This window comes from Lactuca sativa, chromosome 5 (genome assembly GCF_002870075.4).
Source record: "Lactuca sativa cultivar Salinas chromosome 5, Lsat_Salinas_v11, whole genome shotgun sequence".
NCBI classification, from domain to species: Eukaryota; Viridiplantae; Streptophyta; class Magnoliopsida; order Asterales; family Asteraceae; genus Lactuca; species Lactuca sativa.
The window spans coordinates 269,158,657-269,179,612 of NC_056627.2; the positions used below are offsets into that span (position 1 = coordinate 269,158,657).

The window sequence follows — 20,956 nt, forward strand, 5'->3', positions numbered from 1 at the left end:
ATGGTCCTTTTGGGTTGCCTTCACCATAGCAATATGTAGGATGATTTAAGGAGAGAAAGGTTTAAATATGATTTATTAATATATTATGAGAATAATATATTAAAGGAGAAATCATATTGTTTAATTAATATTAGTCAAGAATTAATTGATAATTAATTTTGTGGCTAAAAGGGATTAATTAAACTTAGGGGACTAAAGTTGTAATTATAAGATAATTATAATTGGGCTATGGATCACCTAATAATATATAGGTTGGACGAATTCTATGGGAAGCCCATTAGAAATCGTCCAAGGGATATGTTTAAGGAGTCCATGGGCTGCTTAGGGCCTAAGCAGTCAGATTAGGGTTTCCTAGTTGTAAACCCTAATAGCCTACATGTATATAAAGGGCCCCTATGCCCCAAAAACGTGGACAAGTCTTCCATTAGGGTTTCCAGCCGTTTTTGGGCAGCCTCTCTTCTTCTCCTCTTCATCCAAGTTGCATATGGTGTTTGTGACTCCATTAGAGGTGCAGCACTTGAGGCACTAAGCTTTCTAAGGCCAATCCAAGCCAGGAATTGATTGTTATTGCTATATAACAATCAAAGGTGATTCTATAAACCCTAATTCAGTTTATAATATGTTAGATCTAAGTCTATTAGTCTTGGATTCAAAGCATGTTCAATAGAGAAACCTAGATCCAAGCATTAGGGTTTGTATGAGCACATAGGACTGTTTCTTATGCATAAAACCCATCACAAACCACTCAAAACAACAAAGCATAGAAAAGGGGTGGACCAAATCTAGAGATCTATCAATTTACTTATGAAGATGAAAGCTCTATACCTCCTGGAGATGTTTGAGGAAGACAAACTTTTGGATCTGCGTTGGTGTGGACTCCCAAGATGATCTACCACCACCTTCCTTCTTCACAAGCACCAAAAACATTCACATTTTAGGCTAAAAACTCACACAAGAGGTCTAGGGTTTGCAAAGTACGATTATGAGCGGTGGAGGCTTATGGGAGGGAGGCTACAAGGGATTAAGGTCGTTTAAATAGGGCTCAAACCCTAAACTTTAATGTTTTCTTCAACAACGGCCACCACATCGCAGCACCTATCGCCACGTCGTGGTGATTCATTAAATACGCGCAACTCATAAGAAATTACCACGCCGTGATGAGGCTCCACCACGACGTGGTGATGCCCAAAATCCAAAAAATATATAAATACTTTAAATTAGAGTACCTCCAATAATCCAGATGTAGAAAAATACCTTACGTAATGTGTGTGTTGTGTAATACGCAGTGTGTCTTTGTTATATATATATGCATATTAATATAGTGTGTTATGTGTTATTATAATCTTTGTTATATATATGCATATTAAATAGTGTGTTATGTGTTATATATAATACATGTATATTAAGTGTATAACGTTTATATATAGCATATGTGGTGTGTGTTGTGTAAAACATTTATAATATAAGAAGTATGATAGTTGAAATTTATGTTTGTATAAAGGAAGTCAGTTGTGTGTAAAGAATATGGAAAAGTAAAAATATGAAAGTATGAGGGCATCCCACATCGCTGGTGGGAAACATTGAAGCAAAAGAGAGTCTATAAATAAAGCATGGATCATCACATAAATTAATAAACCCAACTCTTCTTTGAGTTTGTCGACTCCTTTGAGCAAGCAAGTTTTATTTGAGCTACATTTGACCCGTCTACGCTTATATGGTTCCATTTTGTACATAACTGATCCATTTGGACTTTGGACTGAGTTGGCTGGCTCCTTTAAGCTGGATTTTTGTACCGTTTTTAGACTAAATTAGTCTGATGTTGGAATGGGTAGTTTGATTTGATCTTAGTTTGAAACTGCAAAAAATAAAAAATAAAAAATAAAAAATTGCGGTTTTTGGTTCGGTTTCTGTCAAAAACCGCAACGAACCATACCATCCTCACCCCTACATTCTATAATCATCTTCAAACATCATCAAACGTCATTAAATCATCATTAATCATTATAAAATACAATAAGAATATCTACTTTGGTATTACTCAACTTAAGTAATGACATTTATCTTTACTTCACTTTATATGGGCTTGTCGTGTGTCTATGGTTAGTTACCATTTTATCATTCTCGGTAACCTTAACACTTTAACATAGTTACATACTTAGGTTTACATCTTTACTAATTAATTTTAATTATTATGCCATATGAGGAGATTCCAAAATATACTTTATCCTACCCCTCTTGTATCTGGCGGTTTTCCTCAATTTAGTCCCAGTTGTCCTCTAGGTCGCTCGGAAGATCAGTAAAAATTGTTGTGCCTGTCAATCTCGATGTTAGGGTGTTTCCAAGACATTTATGGGGCTGTATACATGAGTTCAAGACATCCTCATGTATCCATAAGTATGAGGGATGTTTAAGACAAGTTTATGAAACAAAAGGAAGGTATGGAAAAACACGTGAGACCAACAACAATCACGAATCCAAACTGAAAACTTGGAAGCATAGAACTCTTTCAACTTTCAAATGAGTCCACATCTTTCTTTCCTTCTTCCGCTCTATCATCTCAAACTTATTGGGTTGAAAATATGCAAGTTAGGCGGTGTTTGTGTAAGCTTATTTTTTGGGCTTAAGCTTATGTGCTTAATAGCTTAATAACTAATAAGCTTATTAGCTTACAAAGTAAAAAAGTATTTGGATTACCTTATGACTTTTAAAGTTAATAAGCTCTTTTCAAAATAGTGTTTGGTTAGTTTATATTTTGTAAAATGACTAAAATGGACATGCTTACATTACACAATTGAGGAAGACATTTGTGGTGTTTTGGGGAAAGAAGAATAAGGGTAAATGCATAAATATACATAAATAAGCTCATGTCGTTGTAAAAAAAAAAAGTTGAATTGAAATGACTTATGGAAATTGGCTTATTTTTAGATAAAATAAGCTCATAAGCTTAAGCTAATAAGCTAACCAAACAGTAATTTTTTCATAAGCCCAAAATATAAACTTATAAACTAAAAAGCCTGAAAAATAAACTAAAACAAACACCTGTGTAGAGGAGTGTGCAGCCTGTGTAGAGGAGTGTGCGGCTGCGAATAACCAAATCGTTGCATGAGTTATTTCTTCAACATTTGGTCCTTCATCTTTCGGAACTTGTCAAACTCTATCCCATTCCCAATTTTCATTACAAAATGATACTTTTTGAAGTTGCAATTTACCCGCTAAACTTCTATAATTTCCTTTTTGATCTAATTAAACTAATTTCATTTATTTGTAGTTCTCTTTAGAGACTTTAGGCCTCTAAACTTAATTAAAAGTCAATTGAACCCTTTAAATTTAATTTAAATATCAAATAAATTCTTTTAATAAATGTTCTAAATTATCATATTAGGAGTTTTATATAAAATTCGAAATTAATGAATTGTAACATTTTCTTTGATTTTTTTAATGTCCGAAACATATAATTTGGATTCATGGGTGATACATAATATGATTCAGATTATTGTATTTTTTTAATTACTTGTTTTGTTGGTTCTACATGAAGTTTTGATGAGGCAAGAAGAATTGTTGGCTTACATTGATGTGCAAGAGGAGAAAAAGTTCAGGTTGAGTTTTGATGAATATGATAATATGATAGTGTTACATTTCCTAGCATATAAGCATGAAATGTTTAATTGCTTATTGATCAATTATTGTGACGTGTCTTTGCAGAAGAAGAAATCATGCGGGTGAAAAGCGTATGAATGTGTATGCAACTATTTCCAGTTTTATGTTGTTTTTTTTTTTTAACATTCATGTGCAAACAAGACATTTTGTTCTAACTCTGTTGACTTTGAGAGTGCTTTGATATATTGTGTGATGGTTTTGGGCACACTATGATTCTCAGTTTCTCACACGTTGTAGGGTTTAAAAAGGGTAAACACATGTCTGTCAACCACCCACATTACCATTAAACTTAAAATTCCTCTAAACAAATAAAATTATATATTTCCAATCGAATTAGAATTGATTCAAGTTTAAACTACAGAATTGTGAATGAGCAAAAATTGGAAAAAACTTATCAGAGGAGTTAAAACAAGGCCAATGTTTATTAAATTGACAAAAACAAAGAGGAATAGATGGTGCAAAGTTATCTCCCAATGAACTTTTTTTTTTCTTGTTTAAAAGTCATGATTAATGATGAGTATGATCGTCTATTGTAGATTTAGCCAGCCAAACATGATTTTTGTTGACCAAAACACTCAAAAACTCAACAAGAACACACACTCAAGAATGTACATCCACATTCTTGTTATGATATGGGTTTAAAATCTCGATTTCTTTCAAAAAAAATCCAAAAATTTAAGTTTAAAATCTTGATTTTGTGTGTGTTCCTCAAGTTTCATTTATGGGGACGAACATGATCAAGAACTCAAGACCTTCATCTATATGTTTCTAGGGACGAACACGATCAACATGCACCCGCTGTGTTAGCAGAGAAACGATTCCATCTTTTGTAAGGTGGTTTGTTCATCGGTACAACCTTTAATTGTCAAGAACTCAGAAATCAAAAATATGTTCGGAGCTTTTTTTTACGATTGAACAAACCCTTGATATTAAAACATGGGTTTTGTTTTTCATTTCTAGTTTTGGCCAGATTCTTGGGTGTTCTTCAACCCAAGATTCTAAACTTGATTTCAAGAACAATCCCCCAAAAAAATCAGATTTCCAAATGTGTGTTCATGAGTGTGTAAAATCTAGATTTATGGGTGTGTGTTAGAAAGCACAGAACTTCTTCTTCTTCTTCTTCCTCCTCCTCCTCCTCCCTCTCTTCTTCTTTTCTAAAAACGCCACCACTTGTTGTTGAACACGCGACTCATCAAGAGCCTGCATAAATTATGAACTTACATAATTCTGCTACTTCATCATCATGTTCGAAAACCAAAATCTTAAACTTAAAGGTATGTACTTGTTGGCAGCAGCGAGCTCTGTTTCCAAGGCGTCAAGACGACTCAAAGCGGTGTTGAGCATCTCCTCTTTCTCCGGCGACAGCTCAGCCGTTTTGCCGTTGTGCGCAACCACCTTCTCCTCCAGATCCGCTAGCCGTTTCATCAAGTCCTGACACTCCGTCCTTGAAATCTTGGGTTTTTTATTGTCATCGTCTAAAAACCCAGTGGAATTTCAATGTCACAATCCCCATAAACAACGTCATTAAACCCGTATATAACCACCTGCTTCCCTACCTTACCACTAGAAGAACTAACCTCGCCACAATCGTCATTACCCTTTTACTCTGGTTTACAATCTTTGCTCACCCTTTCATTCCTTATACAATCCTACACATCAATTTAAACCAAACAACCCTAATTTTTTTTATGCATATTTTCCTCTGGATTCAATCGAATATGGTGACATACTGACTTACTTCTTCATGAACTGGAGGAAGTTGTGAGGGCTTGATGTGAATCTATCAAAGGAAAATTTTAAGAAATTTATAGTAGAAATAAAAGACAATAAAATGAAGGCTAAAAAAGATTTATGAAATTACAGACTGATCCTCAGAAATGATCTTCTCTTCTACAACTGCATCCTTGGAACATTTGTGTTCACCATTAGAACCCATCTAAGAATGCTTCAAGATTAACTAATACACAATTCAACAGTAAAATAAATCTTATTTTTAATATGAATATGACCTTCATGATATCTGAATCTTGCCATGGACCTTTATCAGATCGCATGCAACCGCCTTTATCTTCACAACTGCAACTATACCACCCAAAAACTCCGGAAGTTCACTGTCAAAATATATAACAACAAATTGCATATGAACCAAATCAACACACAACTAATAAAAACAAAACAAATGTCCTATAATAATCATTTTGTAAAGGAACCTGGCATCAATGATTTCCAGGAGCTTGCTCTGGTATTTGTTGCCCATAACCTACTCAATAATATCATTTATTAGTCACGAGTTTATAAATAAAAAGGAACTTTTATAGAAAATTTTGGTACAAATTAAGTTACATGAATCTTGGCTGTAGTTTTGGGGTCAAGGAAGGATTTGAGTGTGTTCCAAAAGAGCCTAAAGCTAGCCAGACCCCGCGTTGATTATGTACATGCGAGATAGAGTCTATAAGGAACATAAAAAAAATAAATAAACACACCAACAAATTTCTTAATTTTATAAAAATATATCAAGAAACGTGTATACTAAAGGTTATATATACATCAGGATAGTTGCTTCCATCAATGCTCTGGAGACTTTGGATAAGTTCCCTAGCAGCTTTGCTCATGTTTTTTAGTCCCTAATTCATCACCACTGAATTAAAAACTTACTAATTTTTACATTAGATTTTAGAATTAATTAACTTACGATTCCTTGAACATCAAGAATGGTGGTGCTTTGGTCGATGTGTTTTTTAGCAGCAATTGAGCAAGCGGGGAACTTATGAGTAAAGGTTCTTTCAAATTCCATAACATGGTGGCTTGTAAAAGCTTTGTAGCATCAACTTGACCAACTCTCTCGATATAAATAGGTCTTCCATCTTTATCAACCCCATGATGCCCTTGAGGATAGTATTCAAGAATATTTTCCTTCTCTTCAAATTCAAAATCCTAAACCAAAACAAAAATTCACCAAATGGGTCTTTGGCCATTTAAGGTATAGCGCAGTTTTAGAACCAACGTGGAGGAGGTAAATCACAATGTCCCCAAAGTCATTCTTCCTTTCTTTTTTCTCATTAAGTCATGTATGATGTATGGATAAAATAGTTGAATAGGCAATGATGTTTGTCTGGATAAAAAGTTGTCTACATAAGGTCTATTTTTTTAAACTGAATAAACGTTATATGAATGAAATCTAAATGACCATTTTATTTAGAAAGGAAAAAGGGATGGGTTTCTTAATACATCAAGCCATGTTTTTTTACTTAACCCATTTAGTCATTTTGTCCAAATTAAGTAGAAAGGAAACATCCATGCATAGTTGTCTAGATTAAGTGGCCCAATAAACACATTAAGTAATAAAGAAACACATCTTAAGACACCTATAAAGGGGAAATTTTATCATTTCGACAAAAAGTACCTCCATGATGGTATCTGCACCAAATTCCGTTCTCAACTTAAGCATATCAGCCCACATTTGCTTGGTTTTCTAATATCAAATTTCGTGGCCTTCAAGAATCTATAGTAACATAGTTAGAAACTTACTTTTTCACATTAAAACATCAAAAAGATTGAAAATTTGGTAACCTTAACATCATATGGTATTCGTCATGATTTAAAGGTAATAATTCTTCTGATATCAAAGCTTGACGTAAAGCGTCGACTATTCTTCTGGTATTCGTCATGATTTATTTCCACTACATCATGAACATCTTCAACAACAACATACATGACTCTACTATTCTTCCTTCCCTTTTTTATGAAGGAAGTTTTAAACCTCTTCTAGGCACTAATTGCCTTATGCATGAAAGAGTTACGTTTACACTTCTTTTCATCCTCAGGGCTCTCTACCTCCACTGGCTCTCTACCTCCACTTTCTCCATGCCTAATTCATTTTAAAAAAAACTAAGATTATTTTGGGTATAAGAGAGTAAAAAAAATAGGACAACATACATTCTTATAATAGAAACGGAAACATACTTGACAGATTGGGGTGGTCAAGAGGTATGTGTATATGGTTATTCAAGGTTGCATTTTGTAAGTTTGATTGTGATGTCGAATTTAGGACCGTTGTCAAATGCCTACACATTTTAGAAATTATATGCTACACGTATATGAAATGTCCAAATGAAAAAGAAATATGGAGGTTCATACCGACGCTTTTACATAGGTGCGTTGCAAAATTCATGAACAAATAAAAGATTATATTATGTTAGTGATACAATCATCATAAGCCATAATTAATGTAACGACCCAAATTTTCAAAAGAAACATTTCACTTTTAAATAATCAAATCATTTCCAATAAACCACAAAATCTCAGGAACAATTGTTTTCAAATTCATACTATCAACATTTTTATTTCTAATATTAGAGTGTCCCATAAAACGCCTGAGAGAGTGCATGTCGCGCCATCAATCTTTGCCCTTGCCCTTAGGCTCAGAAGTACCTGAAACAATCAACAAATTGTAAGCTAATGCTTAGTCAGTTCCCCAGAGCATACCCCACAAAATCCACATAATCACATAATCCATATTAACTATAAAAGCTATATAAACCATATAAGCCATGCATACAACATATAGGGATGCCCTGGAAACCCTCCAGGGTCTTACTACAGGTGTCATGGGAACCCGCACATGGTCTTAGCCCACTACCATAAAAATCAGACATACAAACATATAAGGGTGCCCTTGAAAGCCTCCAGGGTCTTACTCCGGGAGCCATGGGAACCCCCACATGGTCTTAGCCCAAAGATGCCATGGAAACACTCCAAGGTATTACACCCAAGTTCCCCAGGAACCCCCCAAGGTCTTTACTAAGGATGTCATGGAAACCCTCCAAGGTCTTACATCCAAGTGCCTCGGGAACCCCCCAAGGTCTTTCATGCAAGTACTACAATTACAACTAGCATACCACATATCCCATAACCAACTAGCATGTCACATAACAAATAATGGGTCGGTCTTGGTGCCTTCGATCCATTGTTATGGTAAGGAGACTCACCTCTCAAGAATATTGAACTAATAAGATAGGATCAGATAAGTCCCAACGCGCAGTACCAACTCAACTGTCTATAACCGTCATGTGATTAACTTGTCAAAATCCTAAAATAACATAAATACCCTCAAGGTTAAACTTGGTCAACCCTAGTCAAAGTCCAAGTTAAAAGTCCATGTTGACCCCAACTCATCGAGTGCAACTAGCAACTCGTCGAGTTCCTTCAGAGTCCAAAAAACCGGGACAAACCCTATCCAACTCGCCGGGTTGTCTCATCAACCCGACAAGTTCACTTAATGTACAGTAGACGGGGAAACCCGATCCAACTCGTCGAGTTGTCTAGGCAACTCGTCGAGTTTTCCCCTATTTGCTTATTCTGATGATACGTTGTTTGCAAGGACTCTACGGCTTAGATCTAAAACCTAAAGGTGTCTATAAGGTTAAAGTTTCCAACTTTAACCTCTAGAACAACTCCGAATGCTCTAAAGCCCTTAACAAAGGTTGGAAAACTCAAAAGCGTAGCCACATGGTTCAAGACTCTAGGGGTCTGGAATCCCTCCTTTCAAGAAGAGGTTATAATCCTCAAAATGATCCAAAGATGAAGGCTTTATGGACATGCATGTCCAATGCATGTCTTGAAGTTAAAATAGCCAAAAAGGGAAAATACACCCTAAAAGTCCATTCATGTCATCCATGCTTGATCAAAAGCTAGATCTAGCCCACCATGGGACCATTTTGCCCTAGAGATTCATAAAGTTGCAAACTTTATGAATCCCATGCATTCAATCGACAAGAATGATAGGAAATGAAGAGTTAACTATGTTGGATCACGTGTCTAAGCTCATAAATATAATTGGTATGCACTTGACTCAGGAGTAGCATGGTCCATTTTAGGTTGCCTTCACCAGAGCAATTTGATACGATGGATACTTGAGAAAGAGGTTATTTGTGATTTATTAATATATTATAAGTATAATATATTAATTGAAAAATAATCATATTACTTTATTAGTATTGATCAATAATTAATATAGTGATCAAAAGAGACTGATTAAATTAACTGAGACTCATTAAGGTAAATCAATGATATTTATAGTTTGGGCTAATGATCCATATTAATTAGGATGTACTAATTCTATGTGGGAATCCATGAAGAGTTAGTCCAAAGGTCTTATCATATGGATTATTGGATTAAAGGCCCAAGGAAGTGAATTAGAGTTTACTAGTTACACCCTAGGAATTCCACACTATAAAAGTAACCCCTATACTCCTAAAAATTGGCACTTGTGAACATAGATGAAACCCTAGCCAAATTTGGAACTTCATAACCTCTCTCTCGAAGTCGTCCTCTTTCTTTTGGTGTTTGTGAACCATTTTAGGCATCACACTTGAGGTGATAAGCTCTTGAAAGGCCAAGTTCTACAAGCTACATAAATAAGGTATTCATCTAACTAGTTTTTATGTTATATATCTTCAATTCCATGCTAGCTAGTGTATATGCTTTGGATAATATGAAGTTGCATGTATAATTACAGAAAACTTAGATCCAAGGCATTAGGGTTGTATGTGCACCATAGGAGTGTTATAGTACATAAAACCCAATAGTGGTATCAGAGCCATGTGTGTTTTCTGTTATATTGATGCATTGGTTAAATGTTTAAAGTGGAAATTTTGAAAAATTGTTGTCCAGACAGTGCACTCAACGAGTCCCGTTATTGGAATCGACGAGTGGGGTCATTTGGTGATGAACTCGACGATTCCAGTATCCGACTCGACGAACTGGATCATCAGTTGGCAGTTTTTCAGGTTTTTTTTTAGCCAAAATTGGATTAGGTTCGTTACCATAAACTGTTTTGTATCATAAAATCTGATTTTTCTGATATGGTAGTGATTATCCTCATCCAATTAAAAGATAATTGTCAAATTTTTAAGATAGTTGTTAGTTTATCTGATAAGCTAGTTATTTGTATTATTTGAAATTATCTTGCTATATGAGTTAAATTAGGTCAAATCGGTAAATGATAAATTATATGATAATTTTATTAGTTTAAAATTTGATTTAAATGTTTCTTGAAGAGTTTCGTAATTTGCCCTCAAGTTATGGAATTTGAAAAGTCTCATTCATAAAACATTAACTCCTTAAGTTATGGAATTTAAAGGGTTTTGAATAATTTCAAAAATTGCCCTCAAGTTTTGGAATTTAAAATTTAATTAAAAAGCTTTAATTTTAAAATATTAAATTCTAAAACTTTAGTAATTTAAAAAGGTTCAAATGTGCACCTCTTGGTTTTGTAACTTAAAATTTAATTAAATAGCGTTAATTTTAAAATCTTAAATTTAGAACCTTGATGTTATGAATAGTTCAAATTACACCCTTGTGGTTTTATTAAATTAATTAAATGTTTAATCAAAAGAGAGAATTAAGAAATCCATAATGACATGGTTTAAGTTTAGTTAAATTAAAGGTCTAATTTATTAATAGATTAAACTGCTTAGTATTTTAAAGCTTTAAAATACACCCCTATACTATATAAAATTAAAAGTCTAATATATTATATATGTATAAGTTAAAAGTCATTCGTACCGTTAGTAGGCCTCATTTACGAAGTTGGTCTATAAGAGGTGTTTAAGGAAGCAGCTTGTAAAATGAGCGTCACTGGGTATACACTCTTACCCACCGCACTCTTGACTAGTGGAGGTTGTTAGCCAAACGGGTAGGTTAGGACATCCTAATTAAAAGTATAATGAATATTTTAAGTAAATAAATGTTTCATAAATTCCCAAATCTTAGTTACTTAGGAAAAATTTGAATTTGGTGCTAATCCATTAAATTGCACATTTCACCTTATTTTTCGTTAGTGGAGCGTGTGTGGTTAACCAACACACTAATATGGGACTAATGTAGGATGTCAATGGGTAGCTAGGATATTATCATAGATCAGTGGAGCGTGTGTTGTTAACCGGCACATTGACTAGGTGATAGATGTCTTCGAGAGTACCAAACTAATTTGCATGGTTATTCACACCTTGTTTGTGATCCTCGGTATCCTAGTCACAAACTTGAAGGGCATAATTAAGATTAAACATGCCATTGAAAAGTTCAATGAATCTAGGAATTTCAATTCATTTAAAACCTAATGTTCATTTTTATTTTTCATGGTGGAAATTGGTAAATCGTCATTTACCTACCTTCAAATATTTTACAATTGGATTACAACATCTCTCTTCCGAATTGTAGAATATTGTGTTGGGTCCTAGCCTTAATATTTCATTTGGGTGTTATATTAAGGACTTAAATCAAATAATTTGAATTTCTCCCTTGTAGATGTCTAATTCTGACAACTATGGTCTTCCCAAATCTTTTGAAAATAGCTTCCCTCATGAAGATGATGTTCCACGCTTCGATCATGAAAATGTAAATCATTATTCACTTCCTCCACCTCCTACAATTATTCTTCCTAACCTACATGTTCGTTGATTTGAAAAGTTCAAGATCACTCAAGCCCTATTGGCAAACAAACATGAAGATGGAAAGTTTGTATGTGCTCACGTCTTGGACATAAAGTTGCATATTGACAGGATGGGAATGTTGGGTGTCGCGTTCCCAAGGAAGCTGGCTATTGACTTGGTTCTTCATTCACTTCCTAAGTCATATGGTGAGTTTGTAAAAGACTACTATGTGACAAACCATGACACGACCCTTATCGATCTTACTTATTTACTTATTGATGCTGAATCAACAATGATTTGGCACACTAGTAAAGCAAACTTGATTGGAAGATCTGTTTTCCAAATTTCCCCGGACATTGAAGATGGTGACATTGGAAGTCTAGAAAAGATTTCTCTTCCTAATGGAAAGGGATTGGCCAAGGTCAAATCGTTTGACCAAATGGTAAAGAGAAAGACTAAGTTTGTGATTGTCCCATGTACCATTCCGAGAGAGTCTGTTTGTTTCTATTGCCAAGAGAAGAGGCATTGGTTGCGAAGCTGCCCTGACTACCTGAGAGATCTAAGAGATGGTAAAATAAAATTGTATGGGTCTACTTCAGGTAAGTTCATGATCTAACTCTATTAAGTTCCTTCTTATAGATTCTTAATAACATGATGTGATAAAATTGCATTTTGATGTTTTGTAGGATCGAAGAAGAGAAAGGAAGTTTAAAGGAAGAGTAAGTTGAGTCTGGTCGCGAAGAGATGGATTTTGATCACATGGTTCGATGATAAGATTTTTGAGCTACTTCTTAGAAGTTATGACAGATTGCTTAGGAATAGAACAAAGTTTTCATTTGTGTTTGCATTTCAAGGACAAGTTTTTCTGCACATTTTATATATAAAGAAAATTTTGATTTTGTCTTATTTTATATTTCCTTACAATGGCATTTGTGAAAATTGGCGTTCATATATTTAATAGCAATATTGAAAATGATTGATTCTTAGTTATGTCAATTGTGTAGTGTCGTAATTTTTTATTTAAGGAAAGATTCTTATCGCTCAAGTTTCAATTGGACAGAAACTTGGAATCATATGATTTGAATCATGTGATGTATGAAAATCTTGGTACTTGGGAAATTGAGACTAATTCCTTATTTACATGTATATGTAAGTCAAGTGAAAGATGAAAGGATCTAGTACACAATGATGTGCACTGTTCAGATCCACCACAAAGAATGATAAAGACTATTCGTCATGATTTACTAAAGGTTAAGTAAATATGGTTATAATTATAAGACAAAGTGTAATTCTGAATCATTGAAAAAGTTTCATTGAATAGCAGAACGAATAATAGGAATCAACTAGACAGAAAGATAAAAGTTTCTCCAATCTGAAAGGAAAAGAGAGTACTTTAGTATCGCGTTTTATGATTATCTTAGTGATTATCAAACCATGTCACAATTGATCCTCTAAAGACACCTTAGTACACTTGTATGACTGAGAAGAGGAATCAAAATTATTGAAATAGTTAAATCAAAAGCTGAATCATACTTCGTTCCAAAATCGAGTCTTTGAGTCATACCCCAAGATTGTGCCTTGAGTGACATAATCTTAAGTAGGTTTATAACACATCATGACATGTGAAGTAGAAATGTTTCTTACTCTTGCACATTTGAAATTAGTAAGTTGTGATGTTTTGGACAAAAAAACAAAGATCAACTAAGACCAATTACATGAAGTGTTGTCTTGATAGGATCTCACACTAACTCTTGAATATTTGTTTGTTAAGGAATGTTTCTTGACAAGAGAATCTTATATGTCAAGAGGATAGTGGGGTCTTAAAGATTTTGAAAAAGGTTTCAAGAAATAATCAAGAATAAACCTATTGTTTATCACTAGCACACGAATTGACGTTGATAACCTATTGTATTGACATATTCTTGTTTATGTGCTTATTCCGGTTAGTTTGACTGTGCATGTGAGTTCTATGATTTCTCATTTGAATGCATAAGGCAAAGTGCCTTGATCAATGGAAAGTGCATTTATCTGTAGGGGTGAGCTGCTCAACAACATGGAAGCAATGGTAGGACCCTTGTGCTACTAGATGGCAGGAAAATAAGATTGAACTAGTTCAGTCCATATGAGTTTGGATTTGTCACAAACCTTGTCTTGAGATTATGGTTTTGAAAAATTCACATGGATAGGAACACATACACCAATAAATCTAAGTGGTAAAGGTTTCTCTCCACTTGATGAAAATGATTGTAAGGAAATGCATTCGCTAAGTAGATTTTAAAGAGATTACAGTTGTGTTAATTGCATTCTCAAATTCTATTATGATTACGACATCCTTCTTTATAGTTTGAATTATGAGAAATAAAAACTAGTTTGAACATTCGGGACTTACTGTTGTAAGTTCTAAAATTGTTTAGACACATATATGAGCTTTCTACTGAAAGGTGTATGATCTTGAGAAGCCTAGATAAGATCTTACCAAAGCATCTTATATCAGAAATCTAAACTTTGGAAAGAAAGTCAATAAGTATTAATTTCTAAAAGTCCAGCTGATTTCTGGGTACATGTCAAAACCAGTAGGAGCATAAGTGTTATGCTTGTAAGAATGTAATTATATGCTAGTGGGAGCACCATTATTACGTTAAGTATTGCGAGTTAGCAATGCTAATTACAGAAAAAAAGTTTGCAAAGTTTCACAGTTTTTAAAAAAATTGTTTTGTTATAATTAAGGGAGAGGAACTGATACTTCATTTCAAGTCTAAAAGCTTCGATTGAGACTTTAATAGAATTTAGTCATGAACATATATGAATGTTATGATGAAATGACTCAACATAATATATGGAAACGTTATAGCGAGAGACTGGTAAATTATCATGTCTTTATGTAAGACATTATGAATCGTGTCCCATATGCTTCGGGTATAGGATCGATTGCATATGCTATAATATATGTGTGTTCTGAATTTTCCAAATGCCTAGGGCATTAAGAAGGAAAATGGACCAGAACCGTATATGAACAAAGTTGTTAAACAACTGTTAAGGACAATCCAAGGTTCACCAAAGATTGGTTGCTTATGGAAAGTTGGAAGTATAGTAATGGATGGACCATATTAACATGATTATGAATAGATAGGATTCTGGCATGGCAAATATGGAAATGTTTCCATAATGGGAGTTGGATAGTAAGAATTTATGTGTAAGTTAGAAACTTTCATGCAAGAAGGATGTTCAAAGGAATGTATTTTGAATATGAGACTTCGTATATGTGGAATTGTCCTATAACAATCTCTAATGGAGTGATTTGTAATATCATTGTCCAAGTCTCTATGACTTTGGTGCATTGAAATTACAAAAGGATCATTGCATGTAAGTTTAGAATCTAACACATTCTAATAGTGGTGAGAATTTTGTATTCTTACACTTACAATAAGGATTTGGAATTGTGAAATGAGTGTCATTGGAAATGTTTATAGTTGGTCTATTTCACAAAGAAAGGACAATAGGTAAACATAGTGTGCGTGCTTGGAGCATTAGATAACTACTATTTTATTTCAAGTACTAAGTTGATTAGTCGAAACATTATACAATGAATAATGTGTAATCAATATGTTGATTAAATAATAAGTGTTTTTATTTATATTCAAAAGTTTTGACCATATTGGATTCGATTTTTTTTTTCACTTCGCATGTTTTACTTCCCGAATAACTAGGTTATTCAGACATCCATAGTCAATCATACTTTAGAAGTAAGTAATGAGGTAAGACTGTCATGAATCCAACTGTAGATTGTCTAAGTGTTTAGACATAGCACAAGTTTACTGCGGTGTTCATGAGTACTCTTGTAACACTACCAGAAAACAACCCTTTAATGACGCGCAAACAATGATGCGCGAGGATAAAGGACGCGCATTCGTGCGTGCCCTAAAAAATAATGTCAACTCTGGAAATTTTGAAGGATAGAGGTTACACATTTTTGTGTGCCCTAAAATTAGTGTCCAACAAAAATAAAATTAAAAACACGGAGGGCACCTACCCTAAAACGCGCGTCGTGTTACCCTGTCGCTTTATAATTTTAGTCTATGAGCGCGCGTTTTCATTTTTTGGGGGAATGAAATCCAAAAAAATTAAAAACCCCGCTTGCGTCTCCTCCTTCCACCGAAACGCTCACCTCATCAGACTCCATCTTTAATAGCTAAGGAGGGAAATCAAATCCCAAAAAATTTACACCCACGCCTAATTCTCATCTTCTACAAGCCGAAAACCTTGCAAGAATCAACAAAAAGCTAGGGTTGCATCAAATTTGCACTCCTTTTCATACTCTTAGAAAACTGACGATTTAGGGTATTACTACATGCTCTCTGCAACGTCCGACAAAGTCAGCGGTAGCTATAGAGAACACCAAACCACCAAAAAAGCCATTGAAGGTTTAGGGCTTTGAGTTTCTTTTCCATTTTTTCACATTTGCTTCTCCTTCAACCCCTTTCTTTGAAGATTCTCACAACGGATCGATCTAAATATCTCGGGGTAAGTCAACCTTAGTGAAATGTTCTATTATGAACCACCATTGGTGTGTGGACTTTATGTCTTTCTTACAGGGGTTAAAGAGGAAGGCGAAGAAGACGCATGCCAAATTTACAACCAGCCGCTCAAGCGGCAACTCCCACTCCACCTCCGGTCTACCCTAATTAAAGCTTTTGTATGTATCTGTTTGCACACTATTGTGTATCGGTAAGTGTATTCTTGTGGATTTAGGTGTATTTTTGTGTAAATTTATATCGGTAATGAAATTGTGCTCAAAATTTGTCAATCTCATCGATTTTGTATGAGCTCATCTTTGATAGTCATCCGTCATCACCTGTTCTGGTCTATAGGGGATAGATGACAATTGTTGATTTTGATTAATGATTAAAGATGGCATCACAAACCATTCATCGTATCTGGTTAGTGTTTTTTTTGTTTTCACTTATTCACCGATTTCACCTTCTTTGTTCTATTTCTTCTTTTGTACGTAGGTTTCTCTTGGAAATTAGTGAGAACGCCATGAATTTTGAGATTCTTATGATTTTAATTTCATATTTAAAAGGTTCAATTTACATCTAAGGGGAGAACTTCAATTGATTAAGGTACCATTACACCAATTTGATTAACTTTATGCATCGATCCTAAGTTAGTAACGAGACTTACCCTGTATTTCTTTGCTAGGAATCACCTAAAACTTAAACATTTAGGAGTTTTGTAGTTGTGATCGCCTTAGATGCCTATAATTTTAATACAGGTTGTAACTGTTAATCACGTTTTCATCTAAAAAACTATCATCTTGTATTACATCAATACTTATAAATCAAATCACGAAATTTTGGTATAATTGTTTACCTGTACATTGTGACAATTGACTTCAATTTTCGAAAGTTCTTATTACAAGTTGAGGGGTTCTTTTGATTAATTTAAGTTTTGTTTTTTTTATTGTTTCTGACTTGTAATAAAGGCTCAGGAGGATATGGTTATTTGCTGGAGTCACTATGGTGGATTGGCATGTTCACTAGTAAGCTTTTTTCATATCTTTTATCCTCAGGATTGATATCTTGATATGATTCTTTTGCTTCTCTGTATTATTTATCTGAAAAATAAGTGAATTTCTTGAAATTGACAGTGGTTGTTGGAGAATTTGCCAATTTGTTGGAGAATAACTAAAACTTTTTACTGAATGAAAATTGAGGAAAATAGGAGTACTGGATCTGTGCTTTTCATAATGGGTTCCACTGTTAATTTGCTTTATGCCCTTGCTAAACATGCCATTGGCTCTGTGGAAGAAATTTGGAACTTAGCAACACAACCAAGTGAGTCATGCAATCTCATTACTCATTTGTTGATGTTTGTTATACTTATATATATATATATATATATATATATATATATATATATATATATGTGTGTGTGTGTGTGTGTATATGAATAATGAATAGCGAATAGTGAATAATAAGAGATTGTTTTTGCTGATTCCATTATGTTTTTGGTTCAGCTTTCTTTTGTATGCAGCATCAGCAATAGCTGTGGTGTTGGTATTGGTGTTGTACTGTGAACCACGCTATGGGCAGACTAATAGATGGAATATATTGGCATATGTTCCATAAATGGTTCAATAACGGTCAGTCTATTGTCCAACTTTCTGTCAATTATTTACATTTGGAGCAAACTCATTTCTAGACATAAGGGTATATGGTTTTTATTTACTAAAATGATATTTTATATTTGGTAAACACTAGGGGAATAGTGGAGGATATGTTTTTCTTGTCTAGTGGCAACACTCATGTAATTCCAGCCATCATCTGTGCATATATATAATTCTATTTCTATCTATAAGGGAATTGTGAAAAACTGCATGGGCTTTTTTTTTTCAAGATGCAGATTCTCCTTTTTTGTAGGACCTACATTTGAAATAATGTGTTTATGAATTGCAGGTTTTGAGTGTGAAGACAATAGGTACTTTCTGGTACCATAATTTTGGTGCTTTGTGGGTTCATGATTGTACTTTCTGGTTAGAGTGCTAGCACCATTATTTCGGTGCTTTGTGGGTTCATGACTATACTTTCTGGTACCATAATTTTGCACACTACAAGAGAACATGATTAACCACGTGTTTCAGGTAATAACCCAATTACACACAAAGTTATATATTGTGTTGCATTAGGGTTAAATGCAAGTTTCATTTATTTATTTATTTATTTATTTATTTATTATATTATAACATCTATTACAACATCATACTTTAAAAAGTGACACAATTATAGCAATCTCATGATCTCATCCAAACTGTTCGAAAAGATATAGTTTATAATGATTAAATGGAAAGTTATAAATAAAATACCGTGAAAGTAGGATTATGAAAGTCGTCTGCGTGTATTGTGTCTCGGGTTTTTAATATCGGATGCTTTGGATTATCATATCAACCATTACATAGATCGAGTCCTCCAATGAAAGATATAATTTTTCTTTTACCATTTTTAGCATTAGCATCTACAAATACTGTTTTTTATATTGTTTCCTTGACATGCCAACAGTTATGCCTGCAATGGTGACAAATTTTGACAAAAAGTGCAATCCTCTAATGGAGCTTGGAACAGGCCCTTACAATACCATTCGCTGGAACCCAAAGGGAAAGTGTATCCTTAAAAAAATATACTTTTTGAATTTTTTTTCCCTACAATCTTTTCATACTAAAAGACTGTTTTGCCCTTAATCATTTCTTCTCTAGTTATATGTGTGGCAGGCTATGGTAACCTACCAGGTGACATGGTATGCTTATCTTCTTAGTTCTTTCCCCATTATCACAATTTTTTTCATAACTTATAGAACTTTTAAGAATATCAAGGTGCTCTTACTAGAATATATGCCTTCAATATTGTTTATTCTCAAAGTATTGGTTGTTGGGGTAAATTTGTCATATTCACTTCATAATCTTTTCTCAATTTTCGTGGGTAATAATCTCATTTTTTTTCGTTTTAGATTAACTACCTTCATTGGACTGGAAGATGTTCCCACTGATTTTACTAATTGGGAAGCTAATCGTAAGTGGGTCCCATGCTGGTGAAGAGGAGGGAACCCATGTGATTTTCTAGCTCTCCAAAGTCCAAGGTTCTTATCTTCTACTTATACGCATCTTCTCTTCCTGATTCTGTTGCTCTGGGAGTCAAATGATTTTAGTTTTGAGCTTGCGCTCCTGTTTATTGAACAGCAGCCCTGTTTGTATTTGAGTATTATGTACTGCTTACATTATGTTCTTTGGTACCAAGTACAGTGTGTTTTTCTCCTGCTTCTTCAATGAGCAATTTATTATGAAATGCCCAAAATGCCCCTAACTATCTAACATCACAAACTAGTAATATTAAATGCCCAAAATGCCCTAACTATCTAACATCACAAACTAGTAATATTAAATGCCCAAAATGCCCCTAACTCCTCTGCACTAATAAGATGCTCCTAGAATTTCTCTATATTGTTTAGATCATCAATTCAAATAATGAATTGGTGACCGAGACTGATGTCAAGAGGACAAAAATTACAGTTTTTTATAAAGACAAAAATGCCCCTGCTTTTTTTGTGTAGGTGAGTGTTGTAAGAAACGAACAAGGTGGGAACTCTGTGACAACTGTTTTGCTGCGTGGAAGTACAGATAGCATACTTGATGATCTGGAAAGGGCTGTTGATGATGGTGTAAATACTTACAAGGTAATCTGGACCTTCTTTTTTCTTTCACCAAAAACAATGAGAGGGTAGTTTGGGAAATGAAAGGATTTTTTTTAGGAAAAACCTAAAGTCAGAGTTAATAATTTTGTTGCTTCCTGTTTTTGTGTTTAGTAACAAGATAAAATGCATTATTGTTTGGATAAATTATATTTTTATTCCTTGTATTTTTTTAGGCCTTATGCAAGGACAGTAGAATTGTGCCTGGAGCTGCAGCCACTGAAATTGAACTATATAGCAAGAAAACTGAAGGAGTTTTCTTTCTCGGAGACATGGTAGGTAATCTGAATGATTAGTTTTTGTTTTACTAAATTTGTTTTTTGATTGATGATTGATATGATGCAGATTAGTTCAGTATGCAATTCGAAAATTTGCAGAGAGCTTTGAAATGATACCAAAAACATTAGCTGAGAATGTTGGGCTTAATGCTATGGAGATCACATCTACTCTATATGCGGATCATGCCAATGGAAATGTCAAAGTTGTGCTTACAGGGTTGATGACATCGAATAGCTCTGGAGTTAGAAGAGGAAAAGAAAGCTCAAGCTGAAAGAGATAAGATGCTGCAAATGCAAGTGTTGCATTCTTCATTTCAATTGTTAGTATGAAACACATAGTAGATTAGATGA

The 20,956-nt window shown here is 34.1% G+C and overlaps 1 pseudogene; it reads right to left on the reverse strand.

Moving 5' to 3' along the window:
* Nucleotides 1-4,726: 4,726 nt before the first annotated feature.
* On the reverse strand, nt 4,727-17,128 carry LOC111888820 (phosphatidylinositol/phosphatidylcholine transfer protein SFH3-like; annotated as a pseudogene).
* Between the last annotated feature and the right edge of the window lie 3,828 nt (nt 17,129-20,956).